The 27,381-nt window shown below is 37.3% G+C and overlaps 14 pseudogenes; all 14 read left to right on the top strand.

Moving 5' to 3' along the window:
• The first annotated feature begins 892 nt into the window (after nt 1-892).
• Nucleotides 893-1,012, top strand: LOC113084731 (uncharacterized; annotated as a pseudogene).
• Nucleotides 1,013-5,255: 4,243 nt separating this feature from the next.
• LOC113084733 (uncharacterized) lies at nt 5,256-5,373 on the top strand (annotated as a pseudogene).
• A 4,246-nt stretch (nt 5,374-9,619) lies between these two features.
• Nucleotides 9,620-9,738, top strand: LOC113084725 (uncharacterized; annotated as a pseudogene).
• Nucleotides 9,739-13,988: 4,250 nt separating this feature from the next.
• On the top strand, nt 13,989-14,107 carry LOC113084724 (uncharacterized; annotated as a pseudogene).
• A 367-nt stretch (nt 14,108-14,474) lies between these two features.
• Nucleotides 14,475-14,593, top strand: LOC113084719 (uncharacterized; annotated as a pseudogene).
• Nucleotides 14,594-14,952: 359 nt separating this feature from the next.
• On the top strand, nt 14,953-15,071 carry LOC113084718 (uncharacterized; annotated as a pseudogene).
• A 1,369-nt stretch (nt 15,072-16,440) lies between these two features.
• On the top strand, nt 16,441-16,560 carry LOC113084730 (uncharacterized; annotated as a pseudogene).
• Nucleotides 16,561-16,930: 370 nt separating this feature from the next.
• Nucleotides 16,931-17,049, top strand: LOC113084736 (uncharacterized; annotated as a pseudogene).
• A 360-nt stretch (nt 17,050-17,409) lies between these two features.
• Nucleotides 17,410-17,528, top strand: LOC113084735 (uncharacterized; annotated as a pseudogene).
• Nucleotides 17,529-18,897: 1,369 nt separating this feature from the next.
• Nucleotides 18,898-19,017, top strand: LOC113084729 (uncharacterized; annotated as a pseudogene).
• Nucleotides 19,018-23,262: 4,245 nt separating this feature from the next.
• Nucleotides 23,263-23,381, top strand: LOC113084723 (uncharacterized; annotated as a pseudogene).
• A 369-nt stretch (nt 23,382-23,750) lies between these two features.
• Nucleotides 23,751-23,869, top strand: LOC113084734 (uncharacterized; annotated as a pseudogene).
• Nucleotides 23,870-24,229: 360 nt separating this feature from the next.
• Nucleotides 24,230-24,348, top strand: LOC113084728 (uncharacterized; annotated as a pseudogene).
• A 1,369-nt stretch (nt 24,349-25,717) lies between these two features.
• LOC113084727 (uncharacterized) lies at nt 25,718-25,837 on the top strand (annotated as a pseudogene).
• The last annotated feature ends 1,544 nt before the right edge of the window (nt 25,838-27,381 follow it).

The following is a 27,381-nucleotide window of genomic DNA, read 5'->3' as shown; positions in this document are numbered from 1 at the left end:
TGCAGCAGTCTTCGCTTATGGCCATTCCACCCTGGCTATGCCAGATCATGTCTGAGCTCGGAAACTAAGCAGGTTTCGGCCTGGTTAGTAATTGGATGGCAGACCCCCTGGTAATACCAGTTGCTTTAAGATTTTTGGAAATTTTTCACAAATTATATAATAATCTTGCAAGACAAAAAGAAAGGAGTCAATGCCCCATATCTGAATCTTAGCAGGTATGGGCCTGGTTAGTAATTGGATGGGAGACACCCTGGTAATACCAGTTGCTTTAAGATTTTTGGAAATTTTTCACAAATTATATAATAATCTTGAAAAAAAAAAAAAAGTCAATAATAGCAGGTTTTGCCTGGTTAGTACTTGGATGGAAGACGGCCGGGAAATACCAGTTGCTGTAATATTTTTGGCAATTTTTACTAATTACATAATAATCTTGCAACAAAAAAAAAAAAAAGAGTAAATGCCCAATCTTTGAATCTTAGGAGGTATGGACCTGTTTAGTGCTTGGATGGGAGACCGCCTCGGAATACCAGTTGCTGTAATATTTTTGGAAATTTGTACTAATTATATAATTATCTTGAAACAAAAAGAGTCAATGCCCAATCTTTGAATCTTAGCAGCTATGGACCTGTTTAGTGTTTGGATGGGAGACCGCCTCGGAAAACCAGGTGCTCTAATATTATTGGAAATTTATTACTAATTATATAATAATCTTAAAAAAAAAAAAAAAAAAAAAGAGTCAATGCCCGATCTCTTAATCTTAGCAGGTATTGGCCTGGTTAGTGCTTGGATGGGAGACCGCCTGGGAATACCAGGTGCTTTAAGCTTTAGGGTTTTCTTTCCTACTTATATTAGATTGGCTGATCTTTAAATAGCTCTCTTTGCAGCAGTCTTCGCTTATGGCCATACCACCCTTGTCTATGCCAGATCATGTCTGAGCTCGGAAGCTAAGCAGGTTTGGGCCTGGTTAGTAATTGGATGGGAGACCCCCTGGTAATACCAGTTGCTTTAAGATTTTTGTCAATTTTTCACAAATTATATAATAATCTTGAAAAAAAAAAGAGTCAATGCCCATTCTTTGAATCTTAGCAGTCATGGACCTGTTTAGTGTCTGGATGGGAGACCGCCTCGGAATACCAGGTGCTCTGATATTATTGGAAATTTATTACTAATTATATAATAATCTTAAAAAAAAAAAAAAAAAAAAAAAAGAGTCAATGCCCGATCTCTTAATCTTAGCAGGTATTGGCCTGGTTAGTGCTTGGATGGGAGACCGCCTGGGAATACCAGGTGCTTTAAGCTTTAGGGTTTTCTTTCCTACTTATATAATGTACCGGCGATTAGATTGACTGATCTTTAAATAGCTCTCTCTTTGCAGCAGTCTTCGCTTATGGCCATACCAACCTGAGGGCGCTAGAGTGCAACAGGAAGTGAGTTGGCAGTAGTAGGAAGAGAGAGGCTCTTCCATTTTGTAGTTTGGATTAGTTTTATTAGTTGGTTTGTTTTTTGTTTGTGTTGAGTTTATATTAGTTAGTGTTTTTTTAACCCCAAACAGTTTATACTGTTTGGGGTTTCATACAACAAAATGACAGATTTAATGGACAAAGGACACGGACTGTCAAATGGACATGAGATGGGGATCAGAGAATCTGGATATGTTGCTGACGAGATGGAAAGGAATATGAATGAAGGGAATGCTGAAAGCAGGAATGAGACTTGGGCAAAGGTGGTTTCAAGGAGAAAAGAAGATGGAAAAACCAATGGACAAGACAGAAAAATAGAACTACAAACAACTGAAGGTACTGGAACTAATAATGGAGGTGAAGAAAAAAGAAATGATTTATCTCAACCACAGCAAATGATAAAGAAATTGAGCCACCAAACAAAGTATCAGAGGCAATACAGAAAAGAAGCAACATTAACAATGACTGTAAAAGATATAGAAAACACAACAGTAATAATGATAATTAAATCAGTTGAAGAGAAAGTAGGAATTGGAAAACTGATCGGACTAAGAAGAAAGAATAACAATGAATTTGAAATGACTATGGAAAGTGAGTTGGACTGTGATTCACTGTTGAATGGAATCATGATTAACGGAAAAGAATGTGAGATAAGGAAACTGTGTGCAACAGAAAGGATGGTATCTTTCTTGAGTCTGCCCAGCTATATAGAAGATGAGGAAATCATTCAAAAACTGATAGATTGGGGAGTAACTCCCATATTGCCTCTAAGAAGGAGATATCATCCGGGGACAACAGTGGCGGACGGAACACGTTTTATAAAGGTAAAGTTTCCAAAAGAAGTGACATCTTTGCCATATAATACCAGGTTCATGACTGAAGAAGGAGTGCAGTACTACAGAGTGATTCATGACAACCAATTGAAGACATGCAGGATCTGTGTAAGTGTGGAACATGAGAAAAAGGACTGTCCACAATTCAAATGTCGAGACTGTTTTGAGCAGGGGCATTATGCGCGGGACTGCAAAGTCCCACGGTGCCAAGGCTGCGACAAAGCAATCATGAGATGCAGATGTGAGATGGAACATAAGGTAAATGAGGACACAAATATGGACGTACAGGAGGTGATGGGAGATACTGCAACTGAGCATTTAAATGATTCACTGCGGCAGACTCAAGGAGAGGAAGAGGAACAGGACAATGAGGAGGAGGAGGAAACCAACAAAGATGAGAATGAAGAAAAGAACAAAGATGGAGAACAAGAAATGGAGACAGGAGAAGGAGTAGACAAAGAGGAAATAAATCTGATTAACAAAGACTTTTCTAAGGAAAAGGAAGAAGTGGACACGACTGGGATGGACTATGAAAAAGGTCAAGAAAAGGATGAGGATAAGGGAATGAAGATACTGCCGGAGGTAAGAGAAGTGGAAAATGGGGGGAGGATTTTTGGTTTGGAAAATAAAGGAATAGAAAGACTGAATAGAGGTGTAAAAGCAAGAACAAAAGGTGGAGTAGACATTCAACAGGTTCTTAAAAAGCAGAAAATAAGAAGAGAAGCGCTAAAGGAAAGGAGGAAAAGTGGAAATGGGGGAAGCAAGACATGTTTTCTTTAAAGACAATGGAACTAATTGAGTGGTGGTTATTGGTTTATCCTGTGTTTTCCTTAATGAGTTATCTAAGTATGGTTTCATTGAAGGCTAGAGACTTATCCCAAAGTCTAAGGTTTGAAATATTGATGTGTCTGACTAAAAAGAGTGATATGTTATGTCTACAAGGAATGAGGTGGGAAGATAAAATAAGTCATGAAATTAGAAAATTGTGGAATGGAGAAATGCATAGTAATTGTGATATAGGAAGGAAAAGAGGTGTCGCTATTTTAATAAATGTCAAGAATGAGTGTTTTTTAAATTGCATCTTAAACATTGCAAGGTTTATTAAATGGAGCAGAAGAAACATGGTCAAACAAAAGAAGACAAAAATACAAGTGTGCAATTTTTTTAGGATAAAGATGTGTCTTATTCTAAATGTTCTGTTTTGTTACTATAATATGAAAGATGAAAAATAAGTGTTTGTAAAAAAAAGTGTAAAAGGGAATCAATTCCTTGAAATGACATATTTTCATTTTAATGTATTATTGCAAAAATATGATTTTGATTGTTTTTAAAATGTGTTAATTATTCTTTTAATATTGATTTGAGTCTTTTTTAGAAAACAAATGTTAAAAGACTGTTTTAAAAGGAAATAAGACTTTATTGTGCAAGATATTTATGGAATGTTGTAATATGACAATTTTTGAATGTAAAAAAAAAAAAAAAAAAAAAAAAAAAAGCTATGCCAGATCATGTCTGAGCTCGGAAGCTAAGCAGGTTTGGGCCTGGTTAGTAATTGGATGGGAGACCCCCAGGTAATACCAGTTGCTTTAAGATTTTTGTAAATTTTTCACAAATTATATAATAATCTTGAAAAAAAAAAGAGTGAATGCCCATTCTTTGAATCTTAGCAGTCATTGACCTGTGTAGTGTTTGGATGGGAGACCCCCTGTTAATACCAGGTGCTCTAATATTATTGGAAATTTATTACTAATTATATAATAATCTTAAAAAAAAAGAGCCAATGCCCGATCTCTTAATCTTAGCAGGTATTGGCCTGGTTAGTGCTTGGATGGGAGACCGCCTCGGAATACCAGGTGCTGTAAGCTTTTGGATTTTCATTCCTACTTATATAATGTATGGGCGATTTGATTGGCTGATCTTTAAATAGTCTTCTCTTTGCAGTATCCTTCGCTTGCGACCGTAACAACCTGGCTATGCCTGATCTCGTCTGCTCTCGGAAGCTAAGCAGGTTTGGTCCTGTATAATGTACCGGCGATTAGATTGGCTGATCTTTAAATAGCTCTCTCTTTGCAGCAGTCTTCGCTTATGGCCATTCCACCCTGGCTATGCCAGATCATGTCTGAGCTTGGAAACTAAGCAGGTTTCGGCCTGGTTAGTAATTGGATGGCAGACCCCCTGGTAATACCAGTTGCTTTAAGATTTTTGGAAATTTTTCACAAATTATATAATAATCTTGCAAGAAAAAAAGAAAGGAGTCAATGCCCCATATCTGAATCTTAGCAGGTATGGGCCTGGTTAGTAATTGGATGGGAGACACCCTGGTAATACCAGTTGCTTTAAGATTTTTGGAAATTTTTCACAAATTATATAATAATCTTGAAAAAAAAAAAAAGTCAATAACAGCAGGTTTTGCCTGGTTAGTACTTGGATGGAAGACGGCCGGGAAATACCAGTTGCTGTAATATTTTTGGCAATTTTTACTAATTACATAATAATCTTGCAACAACAAAAAAAAAAAGAGTAAATGCCCAATCTTTGGATCTTAGGAGGAATGGACCTGTTTAGTGCTTGGATGGGAGACCGCCTCGGAATACCAGTTGCTGTAATATTTTTGGAAATTTGTACTAATTATATAATTATCTTGAAACAAAAAGAGTCAATGCCCAATCTTTGAATCTTAGCAGCTATGGACCTGTTTAGTGTTTGGATGGGAGACCGCCTCGGAAAACCAGGTGCTCTAATATTATTGGAAATTCATTACTAATTATATAATAATCTTTTAAAAAAAAAAAAAAAAAAAAGAGTCAATGCCCGATCTCTTAATCTTAGCAGGTATTGGCCTGGTTAGTGCTTGGATGGGAGACCGCCTGGGAATACCAGGTGCTTTAAGCTTTAGGGTTTTCTTTCCTACTTATATTAGATTGGCTGATCTTTAAATAGCTCTCTCTTTGCAGCAGTCTTCGCTTATGGCCATACCACCCTGTCTATGCCAGATCATGTCTGAGCTCGGAAGCTAAGCAGGTTTGGGCCTGGTTAGTAATTGGATGGGAGACCCCCTGGTAATACCAGTTGCTTAAGATTTTTGAAAAATTTTCACAAATTATATAATAATCCTCTCGAAAAAAAAAGAGTCAATGCCCATTTCTTTGAATCTTAGCAGTGCATGGACCTGTTTAGTGTCTTGGATGGGGAGACCGCCTCGGAATACCAGGTGCTCTATCATTATTGGAAATTTATTACTAATTATATAATAATCTTAAAAAAAAAAAAAAAAAAAAAAAAAAAAATAAGAAGAGTCAATGCCGATCTCTAATCTAGGCAGGGTATTGGCCTGCGTTAGTGCTTGGATGGAGACCGCCTCGGAATTTAACCAGGTGCGCTTTAAGCTTTAGGGTATTCTTTTCCTACTCATTATATAGTCCCGCGATTAGATTGACTGATCTTTTAAATAGCTCTCTCTTTCAAGGTCATCTTCGCTTACCGTAGCCACCGATGCCTAGAGTTGAAGCTAAGAGTGGCTAGTAAAATAGCTCTTCTTCATTTTGTAGCTTAGTTTTTACTTTTGGTTTGTTTTTTTGTTTGTGTTGAGTTTATATTAGTTAGTGTTTTTTTAACCCCAAACAGTTTATACTGTTTGGGGTTTCATACAACAAAATGACAGATTTAATGGACAAAGGACACGGACTGTCAAATGGACATGAGATGGGGATCAGAGAATCTGGATATGTTGCTGACGAGATGGAAAGGAATATGAATGAAGGGAATGCTGAAAGCAGGAATGAGACTTGGGCAAAGGTGGTTTCAAGGAGAAAAGAAGATGGAAAAACCAATGGACAAGACAGAAAAATAGAACTACAAACAACTGAAGGTACTGGAACTAATAATGGAGGTGAAGAAAAAAGAAATGATTTATCTCAACCACAGCAAATGATAAAGAAATTGAGCCACCAAACAAAGTATCAGAGGCAATACAGAAAAGAAGCAACATTAACAATGACTGTAAAAGATATAGAAAACACAACAGTAATAATGATAATTAAATCAGTTGAAGAGAAAGTAGGAATTGGAAAACTGATCGGACTAAGAAGAAAGAATAACAATGAATTTGAAATGACTATGGAAAGTGAGTTGGACTGTGATTCACTGTTGAATGGAATCATGATTAACGGAAAAGAATGTGAGATAAGGAAACTGTGTGCAACAGAAAGGATGGTATCTTTCTTGAGTCTGCCCAGCTATATAGAAGATGAGGAAATCATTCAAAAACTGATAGATTGGGGAGTAACTCCCATATTGCCTCTAAGAAGGAGATATCATCCGGGGACAACAGTGGCGGACGGAACACGTTTTATAAAGGTAAAGTTTCCAAAAGAAGTGACATCTTTGCCATATAATACCAGGTTCATGACTGAAGAAGGAGTGCAGTACTACAGAGTGATTCATGACAACCAATTGAAGACATGCAGGATCTGTGTAAGTGTGGAACATGAGAAAAAGGACTGTCCACAATTCAAATGTCGAGACTGTTTTGAGCAGGGGCATTATGCGCGGGACTGCAAAGTCCCACGGTGCCAAGGCTGCGACAAAGCAATCATGAGATGCAGATGTGAGATGGAACATAAGGTAAATGAGGACACAAATATGGACGTACAGGAGGTGATGGGAGATACTGCAACTGAGCATTTAAATGATTCACTGCGGCAGACTCAAGGAGAGGAAGAGGAACAGGACAATGAGGAGGAGGAGGAAACCAACAAAGATGAGAATGAAGAAAAGAACAAAGATGGAGAACAAGAAATGGAGACAGGAGAAGGAGTAGACAAAGAGGAAATAAATCTGATTAACAAAGACTTTTCTAAGGAAAAGGAAGAAGTGGACACGACTGGGATGGACTATGAAAAAGGTCAAGAAAAGGATGAGGATAAGGGAATGAAGATACTGCCGGAGGTAAGAGAAGTGGAAAATGGGGGGAGGATTTTTGGTTTGGAAAATAAAGGAATAGAAAGACTGAATAGAGGTGTAAAAGCAAGAACAAAAGGTGGAGTAGACATTCAACAGGTTCTTAAAAAGCAGAAAATAAGAAGAGAAGCGCTAAAGGAAAGGAGGAAAAGTGGAAATGGGGGAAGCAAGACATGTTTTCTTTAAAGACAATGGAACTAATTGAGTGGTGGTTATTGGTTTATCCTGTGTTTTCCTTAATGAGTTATCTAAGTATGGTTTCATTGAAGGCTAGAGACTTATCCCAAAGTCTAAGGTTTGAAATATTGATGTGTCTGACTAAAAAGAGTGATATGTTATGTCTACAAGGAATGAGGTGGGAAGATAAAATAAGTCATGAAATTAGAAAATTGTGGAATGGAGAAATGCATAGTAATTGTGATATAGGAAGGAAAAGAGGTGTCGCTATTTTAATAAATGTCAAGAATGAGTGTTTTTTAAATTGCATCTTAAACATTGCAAGGTTTATTAAATGGAGCAGAAGAAACATGGTCAAACAAAAGAAGACAAAAATACAAGTGTGCAATTTTTTTAGGATAAAGATGTGTCTTATTCTAAATGTTCTGTTTTGTTACTATAATATGAAAGATGAAAAATAAGTGTTTGTAAAAAAAAGTGTAAAAGGGAATCAATTCCTTGAAATGACATATTTTCATTTTAATGTATTATTGCAAAAATATGATTTTGATTGTTTTTAAAATGTGTTAATTATTCTTTTAATATTGATTTGAGTCTTTTTTAGAAAACAAATGTTAAAAGACTGTTTTAAAAGGAAATAAGACTTTATTGTGCAAGATATTTATGGAATGTTGTAATATGACAATTTTTGAATGTAAAAAAAAAAAAAAAAAAAAAAAAAAAGCTATGCCAGATCATGTCTGAGCTCGGAAGCTAAGCAGGTTTGGGCCTGGTTAGTAATTGGATGGGAGACCCCCTGGTAATACCAGTTGCTTTAAGATTTTTGTAAATTTTTCACAAATTATATAATAATCTTGAAAAAAAAAAGAGTGAATGCCCATTCTTTGAATCTTAGCAGTCATTGACCTGTGTAGTGTTTGGATGGGAGACCCCCTGTTAATACCAGGTGCTCTAATATTATTGGAAATTTATTACTAATTATATAATAATCTTAAAAAAAAAGAGCCAATGCCCGATCTCTTAATCTTAGCAGGTATTGGCCTGGTTAGTGCTTGGATGGGAGACCGCCTCGGAATACCAGGTGCTGTAAGCTTTTGGATTTTCATTCCTACTTATATAATGTATGGGCGATTTGATTGGCTGATCTTTAAATAGTCTTCTCTTTGCAGTATCCTTCGCTTGCGACCGTAACAACCTGGCTATGCCTGATCTCGTCTGCTCTCGGAAGCTAAGCAGGTTTGGTCCTGTATAATGTACCGGCGATTAGATTGGCTGATCTTTAAATAGCTCTCTCTTTGCAGCAGTCTTCGCTTATGGCCATTCCACCCTGGCTATGCCAGATCATGTCTGAGCTTGGAAACTAAGCAGGTTTCGGCCTGGTTAGTAATTGGATGGCAGACCCCCTGGTAATACCAGTTGCTTTAAGATTTTTGGAAATTTTTCACAAATTATATAATAATCTTGCAAGAAAAAAAGAAAGGAGTCAATGCCCCATATCTGAATCTTAGCAGGTATGGGCCTGGTTAGTAATTGGATGGGAGACACCCTGGTAATACCAGTTGCTTTAAGATTTTTGGAAATTTTTCACAAATTATATAATAATCTTGAAAAAAAAAAAAAGTCAATAACAGCAGGTTTTGCCTGGTTAGTACTTGGATGGAAGACGGCCGGGAAATACCAGTTGCTGTAATATTTTTGGCAATTTTTACTAATTACATAATAATCTTGCAACAACAAAAAAAAAAAGAGTAAATGCCCAATCTTTGGATCTTAGGAGGAATGGACCTGTTTAGTGCTTGGATGGGAGACCGCCTCGGAATACCAGTTGCTGTAATATTTTTGGAAATTTGTACTAATTATATAATTATCTTGAAACAAAAAGAGTCAATGCCCAATCTTTGAATCTTAGCAGCTATGGACCTGTTTAGTGTTTGGATGGGAGACCGCCTCGGAAAACCAGGTGCTCTAATATTATTGGAAATTCATTACTAATTATATAATAATCTTTAAAAAAAAAAAAAAAAAAAAAGAGTCAATGCCCGATCTCTTAATCTTAGCAGGTATTGGCCTGGTTAGTGCTTGGATGGGAGACCGCCTGGGAATACCAGGTGCTTTAAGCTTTAGGGTTTTCTTTCCTACTTATATTAGATTGGCTGATCTTTAAATAGCTCTCTCTTTGCAGCAGTCTTCGCTTATGGCCATACCACCCTGTCTATGCCAGATCATGTCTGAGCTCGGAAGCTAAGCAGGTTTGGGCCTGGTTAGTAATTGGATGGGAGACCCCCTGGTAATACCAGTTGCTTTAAGATTTTTGAAAATTTTTCACAAATTATATAATAATCTTGAAAAAAAAAGAGTCAATGCCCATTCTTTGAATCTTAGCAGTCATGGACCTGTTTAGTGTCTGGATGGGAGACCGCCTCGGAATACCAGGTGCTCTAATATTATTGGAAATTTATTACTAATTATATAATAATCTTAAAAAAAAAAAAAAAAAAAAAAAAAAAAAGAGTCAATGCCCGATCTCTTAATCTTAGCAGGTATTGGCCTGGTTAGTGCTTGGATGGGAGACCGCCTGGGAATACCAGGTGCTTTAAGCTTTAGGGTTTTCTTTCCTACTTATATAATGTACCGGCGATTAGATTGACTGATCTTTAAATAGCTCTCTCTTTGCAGCAGTCTTCGCTTATGGCCATACCAACCTGAGGGCGCTAGAGTGCAACAGGAAGTGAGTTGGCAGTAGTAGGAAGAGAGAGGCTCTTCCATTTTGTAGTTTGGTTTAGTTTTATTAGTTGGTTTGTTTTTTTGTTTGTGTTGAGTTTATATTAGTTAGTGTTTTTTTAACCCCAAACAGTTTATACTGTTTGGGGTTTCATACAACAAAATGACAGATTTAATGGACAAAGGACACGGACTGTCAAATGGACATGAGATGGGGATCAGAGAATCTGGATATGTTGCTGACGAGATGGAAAGGAATATGAATGAAGGGAATGCTGAAAGCAGGAATGAGACTTGGGCAAAGGTGGTTTCAAGGAGAAAAGAAGATGGAAAAACCAATGGACAAGACAGAAAAATAGAACTACAAACAACTGAAGGTACTGGAACTAATAATGGAGGTGAAGAAAAAAGAAATGATTTATCTCAACCACAGCAAATGATAAAGAAATTGAGCCACCAAACAAAGTATCAGAGGCAATACAGAAAAGAAGCAACATTAACAATGACTGTAAAAGATATAGAAAACACAACAGTAATAATGATAATTAAATCAGTTGAAGAGAAAGTAGGAATTGGAAAACTGATCGGACTAAGAAGAAAGAATAACAATGAATTTGAAATGACTATGGAAAGTGAGTTGGACTGTGATTCACTGTTGAATGGAATCATGATTAACGGAAAAGAATGTGAGATAAGGAAACTGTGTGCAACAGAAAGGATGGTATCTTTCTTGAGTCTGCCCAGCTATATAGAAGATGAGGAAATCATTCAAAAACTGATAGATTGGGGAGTAACTCCCATATTGCCTCTAAGAAGGAGATATCATCCGGGGACAACAGTGGCGGACGGAACACGTTTTATAAAGGTAAAGTTTCCAAAAGAAGTGACATCTTTGCCATATAATACCAGGTTCATGACTGAAGAAGGAGTGCAGTACTACAGAGTGATTCATGACAACCAATTGAAGACATGCAGGATCTGTGTAAGTGTGGAACATGAGAAAAAGGACTGTCCACAATTCAAATGTCGAGACTGTTTTGAGCAGGGGCATTATGCGCGGGACTGCAAAGTCCCACGGTGCCAAGGCTGCGACAAAGCAATCATGAGATGCAGATGTGAGATGGAACATAAGGTAAATGAGGACACAAATATGGACGTACAGGAGGTGATGGGAGATACTGCAACTGAGCATTTAAATGATTCACTGCGGCAGACTCAAGGAGAGGAAGAGGAACAGGACAATGAGGAGGAGGAGGAAACCAACAAAGATGAGAATGAAGAAAAGAACAAAGATGGAGAACAAGAAATGGAGACAGGAGAAGGAGTAGACAAAGAGGAAATAAATCTGATTAACAAAGACTTTTCTAAGGAAAAGGAAGAAGTGGACACGACTGGGATGGACTATGAAAAAGGTCAAGAAAAGGATGAGGATAAGGGAATGAAGATACTGCCGGAGGTAAGAGAAGTGGAAAATGGGGGGAGGATTTTTGGTTTGGAAAATAAAGGAATAGAAAGACTGAATAGAGGTGTAAAAGCAAGAACAAAAGGTGGAGTAGACATTCAACAGGTTCTTAAAAAGCAGAAAATAAGAAGAGAAGCGCTAAAGGAAAGGAGGAAAAGTGGAAATGGGGGAAGCAAGACATGTTTTCTTTAAAGACAATGGAACTAATTGAGTGGTGGTTATTGGTTTATCCTGTGTTTTCCTTAATGAGTTATCTAAGTATGGTTTCATTGAAGGCTAGAGACTTATCCCAAAGTCTAAGGTTTGAAATATTGATGTGTCTGACTAAAAAGAGTGATATGTTATGTCTACAAGGAATGAGGTGGGAAGATAAAATAAGTCATGAAATTAGAAAATTGTGGAATGGAGAAATGCATAGTAATTGTGATATAGGAAGGAAAAGAGGTGTCGCTATTTTAATAAATGTCAAGAATGAGTGTTTTTTAAATTGCATCTTAAACATTGCAAGGTTTATTAAATGGAGCAGAAGAAACATGGTCAAACAAAAGAAGACAAAAATACAAGTGTGCAATTTTTTTAGGATAAAGATGTGTCTTATTCTAAATGTTCTGTTTTGTTACTATAATATGAAAGATGAAAAATAAGTGTTTGTAAAAAAAAGTGTAAAAGGGAATCAATTCCTTGAAATGACATATTTTCATTTTAATGTATTATTGCAAAAATATGATTTTGATTGTTTTTAAAATGTGTTAATTATTCTTTTAATATTGATTTGAGTCTTTTTTAGAAAAAAAATGTTAAAAGACTGTTTTAAAAGGAAATAAGACTTTATTGTGCAAGATATTTATGGAATGTTGTAATATGACAATTTTTGAATGTAAAAAAAAAAAAAAAAAAAAAAAAAAAAAGCTATGCCAGATCATGTCTGAGCTCGGAAGCTAAGCAGGTTTGGGCCTGGTTAGTAATTGGATGGGAGACCCCCTGGTAATACCAGTTGCTTTAAGATTTTTGTAAATTTTTCACAAATTATATAATAATCTTGAAAAAAAAAAGAGTGAATGCCCATTCTTTGAATCTTAGCAGTCATTGACCTGTGTAGTGTTTGGATGGGAGACCCCCTGTTAATACCAGGTGCTCTAATATTATTGGAAATTTATTACTAATTATATAATAATCTTAAAAAAAAAGAGCCAATGCCCGATCTCTTAATCTTAGCAGGTATTGGCCTGGTTAGTGCTTGGATGGGAGACCGCCTCGGAATACCAGGTGCTGTAAGCTTTTGGATTTTCATTCCTACTTATATAATGTATGGGCGATTTGATTGGCTGATCTTTAAATAGTCTTCTCTTTGCAGTATCCTTCGCTTGCGACCGTAACAACCTGGCTATGCCTGATCTCGTCTGCTCTCGGAAGCTAAGCAGGTTTGGTCCTGTATAATGTACCGGCGATTAGATTGGCTGATCTTTAAATAGCTCTCTCTTTGCAGCAGTCTTCGCTTATGGCCATTCCACCCTGGCTATGCCAGATCATGTCTGAGCTCGGAAACTAAGCAGGTTTCGGCCTGGTTAGTAATTGGATGGCAGACCCCCTGGTAATACCAGTTGCTTTAAGATTTTTGGAAATTTTTCACAAATTATATAATAATCTTGCAAGAAAAAAAGAAAGGAGTCAATGCCCCATATCTGAATCTTAGCAGGTATGGGCCTGGTTAGTAATTGGATGGGAGACACCCTGGTAATACCAGTTGCTTTAAGATTTTTGGAAATTTTTCACAAATTATATAATAATCTTGAAAAAAAAAAAAAGTCAATAACAGCAGGTTTTGCCTGGTTAGTACTTGGATGGAAGACGGCCGGGAAATACCAGTTGCTGTAATATTTTTGGCAATTTTTACTAATTACATAATAATCTTGCAACAACAAAAAAAAAAAGAGTAAATGCCCAATCTTTGGATCTTAGGAGGAATGGACCTGTTTAGTGCTTGGATGGGAGACCGCCTCGGAATACCAGTTGCTGTAATATTTTTGGAAATTTGTACTAATTATATAATTATCTTGAAACAAAAAGAGTCAATGCCCAATCTTTGAATCTTAGCAGCTATGGACCTGTTTAGTGTTTGGATGGGAGACCGCCTCGGAAAACCAGGTGCTCTAATATTATTGGAAATTCATTACTAATTATATAATAATCTTTAAAAAAAAAAAAAAAAAAAAAAGAGTCAATGCCCCATCTCTTAATCTTAGCAGGTATTGGCCTGGTTAGTGCTTGGATGGGAGACCGCCTGGGAATACCAGGTGCTTTAAGCTTTAGGGTTTTCTTTCCTACTTATATTAGATTGGCTGATCTTTAAATAGCTCTCTCTTTGCAGCAGTCTTCGCTTATGGCCATACCACCCTGTCTATGCCAGATCATGTCTGAGCTCGGAAGCTAAGCAGGTTTGGGCCTGGTTAGTAATTGGATGGGAGACCCCCTGGTAATACCAGTTGCTTTAAGATTTTTGAAAATTTTTCACAAATTATATAATAATCTTGAAAAAAAAAAGAGTCAATGCCCATTCTTTGAATCTTAGCAGTCATGGACCTGTTTAGTGTCTGGATGGGAGACCGCCTCGGAATACCAGGTGCTCTAATATTATTGGAAATTTATTACTAATTATATAATAATCTTAAAAAAAAAAAAAAAAAAAAGAGTCAATGCCCGATCTCTTAATCTTAGCAGGTATTGGCCTGGTTAGTGCTTGGATGGGAGACCGCCTGGGAATACCAGGTGCTTTAAGCTTTAGGGTTTTCTTTCCTACTTATATAATGTACCGGCGATTAGATTGACTGATCTTTAAATAGCTCTCTCTTTGCAGCAGTCTTCGCTTATGGCCATACCACCCTGGCTATGCCAGATCATGTCTGAGCTCGGAAGCTAAGCAGGTTTGGGCCTGGTTAGTAATTGGATGGGAGACCCCCTGGTAATACCAGTTGCTTTAAGATTTTTGTAAATTTTTCACAAATTATATAATAATCTTGAAAAAAAAAGAGTCAATGCCCATTCTTTGAATCTTAGCAGTCATGGACCTGTTTAGTGTCTGGATGGGAGACCGCCTCGGAATACCAGGTGCTCTAATATTATTGGAAATTTATTACTAATTATATAATAATCTTAAAAAAAAAAAAAGAGTCAATGCCCGATCTCTTAATCTTAGCAGGTATTGGCCTGGTTAGTGCTTGGATGGGAGACCGCCTGGGAATACCAGGTGCTTTAAGCTTTAGGGTTTTCTTTCCTACTTATATAATGTACCGGCGATTAGATTGACTGATCTTTAAATAGCTCTCTCTTTGCAGCAGTCTTCGCTTATGGCCATACCACCCTGGCTATGCCAGATCATGTCTGAGCTCGGAAGCTAAGCAGGTTTGGGCCTGGTTAGTAATTGGATGGGAGACCCCCTGGTAATACCAGTTGCTTTAAGATTTTTGTAAATTTTTCACAAATTATATAATAATCTTGAAAAAAAAAGAGTGAATGCCCAATCTTTGAATCTTAGCAGTCATTGACCTGTGTAGTGTTTGGATGGGAGACCCCCTGGTAATACCAGGTGCTCTAATATTATTGGAAATTTATTACTAATTATATAATAATCTTTAAAAAAAAGAGCCAATGCCCGATCTCTTAATCTTAGCAGGTATTGGCCTGGTTAGTGCTTGGATTGGGAGACCGCCTCGGAATACCAGGTGCTGTAAGCTTTTGGATTTTCATTCCTACTTATATAATGTATGGGCGATTTGATTGGCTGATCTTTAAATAGTCTTCTCTTTGCAGTATCCTTCGCTTGCGACCGTAACAACCTGGCTATGCCTGATCTCGTCTGCTCTCGGAAGCTAAGCAGGTTTGGTCCTGTATAATGTACCGGCGATTAGATTGGCTGATCTTTAAATAGCTCTCTCTTTGCAGCAGTCTTCGCTTATGGCCATTCCACCCTGGCTATGCCAGATCATGTCTGAGCTCGGAAACTAAGCAGGTTTCGGCCTGGTTAGTAATTGGATGGCAGACCCCCTGGTAATACCAGTTGCTTTAAGATTTTTGGAAATTTTTCACAAATTATATAATAATCTTGCAAGAAAAAAGAAAGGAGTCAATGCCCCATATCTGAATCTTAGCAGGTATGGGCCTGGTTAGTAATTGGATGGGAGACACCCTGGTAATACCAGTTGCTTTAAGATTTTTGGAAATTTTTCACAAATTATATAATAATCTTGAAAAAAAAAAAAAAGTCAATAATAGCAGGTTTTGCCTGGTTAGTACTTGGATGGAAGACGGCCGGGAAATACCAGTTGCTGTAATATTTTTGGCAATTTTTACTAATTACATAATAATCTTGCAACAAAAAAAAAAAAAGAGTAAATGCCCAATCTTTGAATCTTAGGAGGTATGGACCTGTTTAGTGCTTGGATGGGAGACCGCCTCGGAATACCAGTTGCTGTAATATTTTTGGAAATTTGTACTAATTATATAATTATCTTGAAACAAAAAGAGTCAATGCCCAATCTTTGAATCTTAGCAGCTATGGACCTGTTTAGTGTTTGGATGGGAGACCGCCTCGGAAAACCAGGTGCTCTAATATTATTGGAAATTTATTACTAATTATATAATAATCTTAAAAAAAAAAAAAAAAAAAAAAAGAGTCAATGCCCGATCTCTTAATCTTAGCAGGTATTGGCCTGGTTAGTGCTTGGATGGGAGACCGCCTGGGAATACCAGGTGCTTTAAGCTTTAGGGTTTTCTTTCCTACTTATATTAGATTGGCTGATCTTTAAATAGCTCTCTCTTTGCAGCAGTCTTCGCTTATGGCCATACCACCCTTGTCTATGCCAGATCATGTCTGAGCTCGGAAGCTAAGCAGGTTTGGGCCTGGTTAGTAATTGGATGGGAGACCCCCTGGTAATACCAGTTGCTTTAAGATTTTTGTCAATTTTTCACAAATTATATAATAATCTTGAAAAAAAAAAGAGTCAATGCCCATTCTTTGAATCTTAGCAGTCATGGACCTGTTTAGTGTCTGGATGGGAGACCGCCTCGGAATACCAGGTGCTCTAATATTATTGGAAATTTATTACTAATTATATAATAATCTTAAAAAAAAAAAAAAAAAAAAAAAGAGTCAATGCCCGATCTCTTAATCTTAGCAGGTATTGGCCTGGTTAGTGCTTGGATGGGAGACCGCCTGGGAATACCAGGTGCTTTAAGCTTTAGGGTTTTCTTTCCTACTTATATAATGTACCGGCGATTAGATTGACTGATCTTTAAATAGCTCTCTCTTTGCAGCAGTCTTCGCTTATGGCCATACCACCCTGGCTATGCCAGATCATGTCTGAGCTCGGAAGCTAAGCAGGTTTGGGCCTGGTTAGTAATTGGATGGGAGACCCCCTGGTAATACCAGTTGCTTTAAGATTTTTGTAAATTTTTCACAAATTCTATAATAATCTTGAAAAAAAAAGAGTCAATGCCCATTCTTTGAATCTTAGCAGTCATGGACCTGTTTAGTGTCTGGATGGGAGACCGCCTCGGAATACCAGGTGCTCTAATATTATTGGAAATTTATTACTAATTATATAATAATCTTAAAAAAAAAAAAAAGAGTCAATGCCCGATCTCTTAATCTTAGCAGGTATTGGCCTGGTTAGTGCTTGGATGGGAGACCGCCTGGGAATACCAGGTGCTTTAAGCTTTAGGGTTTTCTTTCCTACTTATATAATGTACCGGCGATTAGATTGACTGATCTTTAAATAGCTCTCTCTTTGCAGCAGTCTTCGCTTATGGCCATACCACCCTGGCTATGCCAGATCATGTCTGAGCTCGGAAGCTAAGCAGGTTTGGGCCTGGTTAGTAATTGGATGGGAGACCCCCTGGTAATACCAGTTGCTTTAAGATTTTTGTAAATTTTTCACAAATTATATAATAATCTTGAAAAAAAAAAGAGTGAATGCCCAATCTTTGAATCTTAGCAGTCATTGACCTGTGTAGTGTTTGGATGGGAGACCCCCTGGTAATACCAGGTGCTCTAATATTATTGGAAATTTATTACTAATTATATAATAATCTTTAAAAAAAAGAGCCAATGCCCGATCTCTTAATCTTAGCAGGTATTGGCCTGGTTAGTGCTTGGATTGGAGACCGCCTCGGAATACCAGGTGCTGTAAGCTTTTGGATTTTCATTCCTACTTATATAATGTATGGGTGATTTGATTGGCTGATCTTTAAATAGTCTTCTCTTTGCAGTATCCTTCGCTTGCGACCGTAACAACCTGGCTATGCCTGATCTCGTCTGCTCTCGGAAGCTAAGCAGGTTTGGTCCTGTATAATGTACCGGCGATTAGATTGGCTGATCTTTAAATAGCTCTCTCTTTGCAGCAGTCTTCGCTTATGGCCATTCCACCCTGGCTATGCCAGATCATGTCTGAGCTCGGAAACTAAGCAGGTTTCGGCCTGGTTAGTAATTGGATGGCAGACCCCCTGGTAATACCAGTTGCTTTAAGATTTTTGGAAATTTTTCACAAATTATATAATAATCTTGCAAGACAAAAAGAAAGGAGTCAATGCCCCATATCTGAATCTTAGCAGGTATGGGCCTGGTTAGTAATTGGATGGGAGACACCCTGGTAATACCAGTTGCTTTAAGATTTTTGGAAATTTTTCACAAATTATATAATAATCTTGAAAAAAAAAAAAAAGTCAATAATAGCAGGTTTTGCCTGGTTAGTACTTGGATGGAAGACGGCCGGGAAATACCAGTTGCTGTAATATTTTTGGCAATTTTTACTAATTACATAATAATCTTGCAACAAAAAAAAAAAAAAGAGTAAATGCCCAATCTTTGAATCTTAGGAGGTATGGACCTGTTTAGTGCTTGGATGGGAGACCGCCTCGGAATACCAGTTGCTGTAATATTTTTGGAAATTTGTACTAATTATATAATTATCTTGAAACAAAAAGAGTCAATGCCCAATCTTTGAATCTTAGCAGCTATGGACCTGTTTAGTGTTTGGATGGGAGACCGCCTCGGAAAACCAGGTGCTCTAATATTATTGGAAATTTATTACTAATTATATAATAATCTTAAAAAAAAAAAAAAAAAAAAAGAGTCAATGCCCGATCTCTTAATCTTAGCAGGTATTGGCCTGGTTAGTGCTTGGATGGGAGACCGCCTGGGAATACCAGGTGCTTTAAGCTTTAGGGTTTTCTTTCCTACTTATATTAGATTGGCTGATCTTTAAATAGCTCTCTCTTTGCAGCAGTCTTCGCTTATGGCCATACCACCCTTGTCTATGCCAGATCATGTCTGAGCTCGGAAGCTAAGCAGGTTTGGGCCTGGTTAGTAATTGGATGGGAGACCCCCTGGTAATACCAGTTGCTTTAAGATTTTTGTCAATTTTTCACAAATTATATAATAATCTTGAAAAAAAAAAGAGTCAATGCCCATTCTTTGAATCTTAGCAGTCATGGACCTGTTTAGTGTCTGGATGGGAGACCGCCTCGGAATACCAGGTGCTCTAATATTATTGGAAATTTATTACTAATTATATAATAATCTTAAAAAAAAAAAAAAAAAAAAAAAAAGAGTCAATGCCCGATCTCTTAATCTTAGCAGGTATTGGCCTGGTTAGTGCTTGGATGGGAGACCGCCTGGGAATACCAGGTGCTTTAAGCTTTAGGGTTTTCTTTCCTACTTATATAATGTACCGGCGATTAGATTGACTGATCTTTAAATAGCTCTCTCTTTGCAGCAGTCTTCGCTTATGGCCATACCAACCTGAGGGCGCTAGAGTGCAACAGGAAGTGAGTTGGCAGTAGTAGGAAGAGAGAGGCTCTTCCATTTTGTAGTTTGGTTTAGTTTTATTAGTTGGTTTGTTTTTTTGTTTGTGTTGAGTTTATATTAGTTAGTGTTTTTTTAACCCCAAACAGTTTATACTGTTTGGGGTTTCATACAACAAAATGACAGATTTAATGGACAAAGGACACGGACTGTCAAATGGACATGAGATGGGGATCAGAGAATCTGGATATGTTGCTGACGAGATGGAAAGGAATATGAATGAAGGGAATGCTGAAAGCAGGAATGAGACTTGGGCAAAGGTGGTTTCAAGGAGAAAAGAAGATGGAAAAACCAATGGACAAGACAGAAAAATAGAACTACAAACAACTGAAGGTACTGGAACTAATAATGGAGGTGAAGAAAAAAGAAATGATTTATCTCAACCACAGCAAATGATAAAGAAATTGAGCCACCAAACAAAGTATCAGAGGCAATACAGAAAAGAAGCAACATTAACAATGACTGTAAAAGATATAGAAAACACAACAGTAATAATGATAATTAAATCAGTTGAAGAGAAAGTAGGAATTGGAAAACTGATCGGACTAAGAAGAAAGAATAACAATGAATTTGAAATGACTATGGAAAGTGAGTTGGACTGTGATTCACTGTTGAATGGAATCATGATTAACGGAAAAGAATGTGAGATAAGGAAACTGTGTGCAACAGAAAGGATGGTATCTTTCTTGAGTCTGCCCAGCTATATAGAAGATGAGGAAATCATTCAAAAACTGATAGATTGGGGAGTAACTCCCATATTGCCTCTAAGAAGGAGATATCATCCGGGGACAACAGTGGCGGACGGAACACGTTTTATAAAGGTAAAGTTTCCAAAAGAAGTGACATCTTTGCCATATAATACCAGGTTCATGACTGAAGAAGGAGTGCAGTACTACAGAGTGATTCATGACAACCAATTGAAGACATGCAGGATCTGTGTAAGTGTGGAACATGAGAAAAAGGACTGTCCACAATTCAAATGTCGAGACTGTTTTGAGCAGGGGCATTATGCGCGGGACTGCAAAGTCCCACGGTGCCAAGGCTGCGACAAAGCAATCATGAGATGCAGATGTGAGATGGAACATAAGGTAAATGAGGACACAAATATGGACGTACAGGAGGTGATGGGAGATACTGCAACTGAGCATTTAAATGATTCACTGCGGCAGACTCAAGGAGAGGAAGAGGAACAGGACAATGAGGAGGAGGAGGAAACCAACAAAGATGAGAATGAAGAAAAGAACAAAGATGGAGAACAAGAAATGGAGACAGGAGAAGGAGTAGACAAAGAGGAAATAAATCTGATTAACAAAGACTTTTCTAAGGAAAAGGAAGAAGTGGACACGACTGGGATGGACTATGAAAAAGGTCAAGAAAAGGATGAGGATAAGGGAATGAAGATACTGCCGGAGGTAAGAGAAGTGGAAAATGGGGGGAGGATTTTTGGTTTGGAAAATAAAGGAATAGAAAGACTGAATAGAGGTGTAAAAGCAAGAACAAAAGGTGGAGTAGACATTCAACAGGTTCTTAAAAAGCAGAAAATAAGAAGAGAAGCGCTAAAGGAAAGGAGGAAAAGTGGAAATGGGGGAAGCAAGACATGTTTTCTTTAAAGACAATGGAACTAATTGAGTGGTGGTTATTGGTTTATCCTGTGTTTTCCTTAATGAGTTATCTAAGTATGGTTTCATTGAAGGCTAGAGACTTATCCCAAAGTCTAAGGTTTGAAATATTGATGTGTCTGACTAAAAAGAGTGATATGTTATGTCTACAAGGAATGAGGTGGGAAGATAAAATAAGTCATGAAATTAGAAAATTGTGGAATGGAGAAATGCATAGTAATTGTGATATAGGAAGGAAAAGAGGTGTCGCTATTTTAATAAATGTCAAGAATGAGTGTTTTTTAAATTGCATCTTAAACATTGCAAGGTTTATTAAATGGAGCAGAAGAAACATGGTCAAACAAAAGAAGACAAAAATACAAGTGTGCAATTTTTTTAGGATAAAGATGTGTCTTATTCTAAATGTTCTGTTTTGTTACTATAATATGAAAGATGAAAAATAAGTGTTTGTAAAAAAAAGTGTAAAAGGGAATCAATTCCTTGAAATGACATATTTTCATTTTAATGTATTATTGCAAAAATATGATTTTGATTGTTTTTAAAATGTGTTAATTATTCTTTTAATATTGATTTGAGTCTTTTTTAGAAAAAAAATGTTAAAAGACTGTTTTAAAAGGAAATAAGACTTTATTGTGCAAAATATTTATGGAATGTTGTAATATGACAATTTTTGAATGTAAAAAAAAAAAAAAAAAAAAAAAAAAAAGCTATGCCAGATCATGTCTGAGCTCGGAAGCTAAGCAGGTTTGGGCCTGGTTAGTAATTGGATGGGAGACCCCCTGGTAATACCAGTTGCTTTAAGATTTTTGTAAATTTTTCACAAATTATATAATAATCTTGAAAAAAAAAGAGTGAATGCCCATTCTTTGAATCTTAGCAGTCATTGACCTGTGTAGTGTTTGGATGGGAGACCCCCTGTTAATACCAGGTGCTCTAATATTATTGGAAATTTATTACTAATTATATAATAATCTTAAAAAAAAAGAGCCAATGCCCGATCTCTTAATCTTAGCAGGTATTGGCCTGGTTAGTGCTTGGATGGGAGACCGCCTCGGAATACCAGGTGCTGTAAGCTTTTGGATTTTCATTCCTACTTATATAATGTATGGGCGATTTGATTGGCTGATCTTTAAATAGTCTTCTCTTTGCAGTATCCTTCGCTTGCGACCGTAACAACCTGGCTATGCCTGATCTCGTCTGCTCTCGGAAGCTAAGCAGGTTTGGTCCTGTATAATGTACCGGCGATTAGATTGGCTGATCTTTAAATAGCTCTCTCTTTGCAGCAGTCTTCGCTTATGGCCATTCCACCCTGGCTATGCCAGATCATGTCTGAGCTCGGAAACTAAGCAGGTTTCGGCCTGGTTAGTAATTGGATGGCAGACCCCCTGGTAATACCAGTTGCTTTAAGATTTTTGGAAATTTTTCACAAATTATATAATAATCTTGCAAGAAAAAAAGAAAGGAGTCAATGCCCCATATCTGAATCTTAGCAGGTATGGGCCTGGTTAGTAATTGGATGGGAGACACCCTGGTAATACCAGTTGCTTTAAGATTTTTGGAAATTTTTCACAAATTATATAATAATCTTGAAAAAAAAAAAAAAGTCAATAACAGCAGGTTTTGCCTGGTTAGTACTTGGATGGAAGACGGCCGGGAAATACCAGTTGCTGTAATATTTTTGGCAATTTTTACTAATTACATAATAATCTTGCAACAACAAAAAAAAAAAGAGTAAATGCCCAATCTTTGGATCTTAGGAGGAATGGACCTGTTTAGTGCTTGGATGGGAGACCGCCTCGGAATACCAGTTGCTGTAATATTTTTGGAAATTTGTACTAATTATATAATTATCTTGAAACAAAAAGAGTCAATGCCCAATCTTTGAATCTTAGCAGCTATGGACCTGTTTAGTGTTTGGATGGGAGACCGCCTCGGAAAACCAGGTGCTCTAATATTATTGGAAATTCATTACTAATTATATAATAATCTTTAAAAAAAAAAAAAAAAAAAAAGAGTCAATGCCCCATCTCTTAATCTTAGCAGGTATTGGCCTGGTTAGTGCTTGGATGGGAGACCGCCTGGGAATACCAGGTGCTTTAAGCTTTAGGGTTTTCTTTCCTACTTATATTAGATTGGCTGATCTTTAAATAGCTCTCTCTTTGCAGCAGTCTTCGCTTATGGCCATACCACCCTGTCTATGCCAGATCATGTCTGAGCTCGGAAGCTAAGCAGGTTTGGGCCTGGTTAGTAATTGGATGGGAGACCCCCTGGTAATACCAGTTGCTTTAAGATTTTTGAAAATTTTTCACAAATTATATAATAATCTTGAAAAAAAAAAGAGTCAATGCCCATTCTTTGAATCTTAGCAGTCATGGACCTGTTTAGTGTCTGGATGGGAGACCGCCTCGGAATACCAGGTGCTCTAATATTATTGGAAATTTATTACTAATTATATAATAATCTTAAAAAAAAAAAAAAAAAAAAAAGAGTCAATGCCCGATCTCTTAATCTTAGCAGGTATTGGCCTGGTTAGTGCTTGGATGGGAGACCGCCTGGGAATACCAGGTGCTTTAAGCTTTAGGGTTTTCTTTCCTACTTATATAATGTACCGGCGATTAGATTGACTGATCTTTAAATAGCTCTCTCTTTGCAGCAGTCTTCGCTTATGGCCATACCACCCTGGCTATGCCAGATCATGTCTGAGCTCGGAAGCTAAGCAGGTTTGGGCCTGGTTAGTAATTGGATGGGAGACCCCCTGGTAATACCAGTTGCTTTAAGATTTTTGTAAATTTTTCACAAATTATATAATAATCTTGAAAAAAAAAGAGTCAATGCCCATTCTTTGAATCTTAGCAGTCATGGACCTGTTTAGTGTCTGGATGGGAGACCGCCTCGGAATACCAGGTGCTCTAATATTATTGGAAATTTATTACTAATTATATAATAATCTTAAAAAAAAAAAAAAGAGTCAATGCCCGATCTCTTAATCTTAGCAGGTATTGGCCTGGTTAGTGCTTGGATGGGAGACCGCCTGGGAATACCAGGTGCTTTAAGCTTTAGGGTTTTCTTTCCTACTTATATAATGTACCGGCGATTAGATTGACTGATCTTTAAATAGCTCTCTCTTTGCAGCAGTCTTCGCTTATGGCCATACCACCCTGGCTATGCCAGATCATGTCTGAGCTCGGAAGCTAAGCAGGTTTGGGCCTGGTTAGTAATTGGATGGGAGACCCCCTGGTAATACCAGTTGCTTTAAGATTTTTGTAAATTTTTCACAAATTATATAATAATCTTGAAAAAAAAAGAGTGAATGCCCAATCTTTGAATCTTAGCAGTCATTGACCTGTGTAGTGTTTGGATGGGAGACCCCCTGGTAATACCAGGTGCTCTAATATTATTGGAAATTTATTACTAATTATATAATAATCTTTAAAAAAAAGAGCCAATGCCCGATCTCTTAATCTTAGCAGGTATTGGCCTGGTTAGTGCTTGGATTGGAGACCGCCTCGGAATACCAGGTGCTGTAAGCTTTTGGATTTTCATTCCTACTTATATAATGTATGGGTGATTTGATTGGCTGATCTTTAAATAGTCTTCTCTTTGCAGTATCCTTCGCTTGCGACCGTAACAACCTGGCTATGCCTGATCTCGTCTGCTCTCGGAAGCTAAGCAGGTTTGGTCCTGTATAATGTACCGGCGATTAGATTGGCTGATCTTTAAATAGCTCTCTCTTTGCAGCAGTCTTCGCTTATGGCCATTCCACCCTGGCTATGCCAGATCATGTCTGAGCTCGGAAACTAAGCAGGTTTCGGCCTGGTTAGTAATTGGATGGCAGACCCCCTGGTAATACCAGTTGCTTTAAGATTTTTGGAAATTTTTCACAAATTATATAATAATCTTGCAAGACAAAAAGAAAGGAGTCAATGCCCCATATCTGAATCTTAGCAGGTATGGGCCTGGTTAGTAATTGGATGGGAGACACCCTGGTAATACCAGTTGCTTTAAGATTTTTGGAAATTTTTCACAAATTATATAATAATCTTGAAAAAAAAAAAAAAGTCAATAATAGCAGGTTTTGCCTGGTTAGTACTTGGATGGAAGACGGCCGGGAAATACCAGTTGCTGTAATATTTTTGGCAATTTTTACTAATTACATAATAATCTTGCAACAAAAAAAAAAAAAAGAGTAAATGCCCAATCTTTGAATCTTAGGAGGTATGGACCTGTTTAGTGCTTGGATGGGAGACCGCCTCGGAATACCAGTTGCTGTAATATTTTTGGAAATTTGTACTAATTATATAATTATCTTGAAACAAAAAGAGTCAATGCCCAATCTTTGAATCTTAGCAGCTATGGACCTGTTTAGTGTTTGGATGGGAGACCGCCTCGGAAAACCAGGTGCTCTAATATTATTGGAAATTTATTACTAATTATATAATAATCTTAAAAAAAAAAAAAAAAAAAAAAGAGTCAATGCCCGATCTCTTAATCTTAGCAGGTATTGGCCTGGTTAGTGCTTGGATGGGAGACCGCCTGGGAATACCAGGTGCTTTAAGCTTTAGGGTTTTCTTTCCTACTTATATTAGATTGGCTGATCTTTAAATAGCTCTCTCTTTGCAGCAGTCTTCGCTTATGGCCATACCACCCTTGTCTATGCCAGATCATGTCTGAGCTCGGAAGCTAAGCAGGTTTGGGCCTGGTTAGTAATTGGATGGGAGACCCCCTGGTAATACCAGTTGCTTTAAGATTTTTGTCAATTTTTCACAAATTATATAATAATCTTGAAAAAAAAAAGAGTCAATGCCCATTCTTTGAATCTTAGCAGTCATGGACCTGTTTAGTGTCTGGATGGGAGACCGCCTCGGAATACCAGGTGCTCTAATATTATTGGAAATTTATTACTAATTATATAATAATCTTAAAAAAAAAAAAAAAAAAAAAAAAGAGTCAATGCCCGATCTCTTAATCTTAGCAGGTATTGGCCTGGTTAGTGCTTGGATGGGAGACCGCCTGGGAATACCAGGTGCTTTAAGCTTTAGGGTTTTCTTTCCTACTTATATAATGTACCGGCGATTAGATTGACTGATCTTTAAATAGCTCTCTCTTTGCAGCAGTCTTCGCTTATGGCCATACCAACCTGAGGGCGCTAGAGTGCAACAGGAAGTGAGTTGGCAGTAGTAGGAAGAGAGAGGCTCTTCCATTTTGTAGTTTGGTTTAGTTTTATTAGTTGGTTTGTTTTTTTGTTTGTGTTGAGTTTATATTAGTTAGTGTTTTTTTAACCCCAAACAGTTTATACTGTTTGGGGTTTCATACAACAAAATGACAGATTTAATGGACAAAGGACACGGACTGTCAAATGGACATGAGATGGGGATCAGAGAATCTGGATATGTTGCTGACGAGATGGAAAGGAATATGAATGAAGGGAATGCTGAAAGCAGGAATGAGACTTGGGCAAAGGTGGTTTCAAGGAGAAAAGAAGATGGAAAAACCAATGGACAAGACAGAAAAATAGAACTACAAACAACTGAAGGTACTGGAACTAATAATGGAGGTGAAGAAAAAGAAATGATTTATCTCAACCACAGCAAATGATAAAGAAATTGAGCCACCAAACAAAGTATCAGAGGCAATACAGAAAAGAAGCAACATTAACAATGACTGTAAAAGATATAGAAAACACAACAGTAATAATGATAATTAAATCAGTTGAAGAGAAAGTAGGAATTGGAAAACTGATCGGACTAAGAAGAAAGAATAACAATGAATTTGAAATGACTATGGAAAGTGAGTTGGACTGTGATTCACTGTTGAATGGAATCATGATTAACGGAAAAGAATGTGAGATAAGGAAACTGTGTGCAACAGAAAGGATGGTATCTTTCTTGAGTCTGCCCAGCTATATAGAAGATGAGGAAATCATTCAAAAACTGATAGATTGGGGAGTAACTCCCATATTGCCTCTAAGAAGGAGATATCATCCGGGGACAACAGTGGCGGACGGAACACGTTTTATAAAGGTAAAGTTTCCAAAAGAAGTGACATCTTTGCCATATAATACCAGGTTCATGACTGAAGAAGGAGTGCAGTACTACAGAGTGATTCATGACAACCAATTGAAGACATGCAGGATCTGTGTAAGTGTGGAACATGAGAAAAGGACTGTCCACAATTCAAATGTCGAGACGTTTTGAGCAGGGCATTATGCGCGGGACTGCAAAGTCCACGGTGCCAAGGCTGCGACAAAGCAAATCATGAGATGCAGATGTGAGATGGAACATAAGGTAATGAG

Source organism: Carassius auratus, unplaced genomic scaffold (assembly GCF_003368295.1).
Source record: "Carassius auratus strain Wakin unplaced genomic scaffold, ASM336829v1 scaf_tig00040456, whole genome shotgun sequence".
NCBI classification, from domain to species: Eukaryota; Metazoa; Chordata; class Actinopteri; order Cypriniformes; family Cyprinidae; genus Carassius; species Carassius auratus.
The sequence above is the reverse complement of the archived record's forward strand: the minus strand, read 5'-3'. Positions and strand labels throughout refer to the sequence as shown.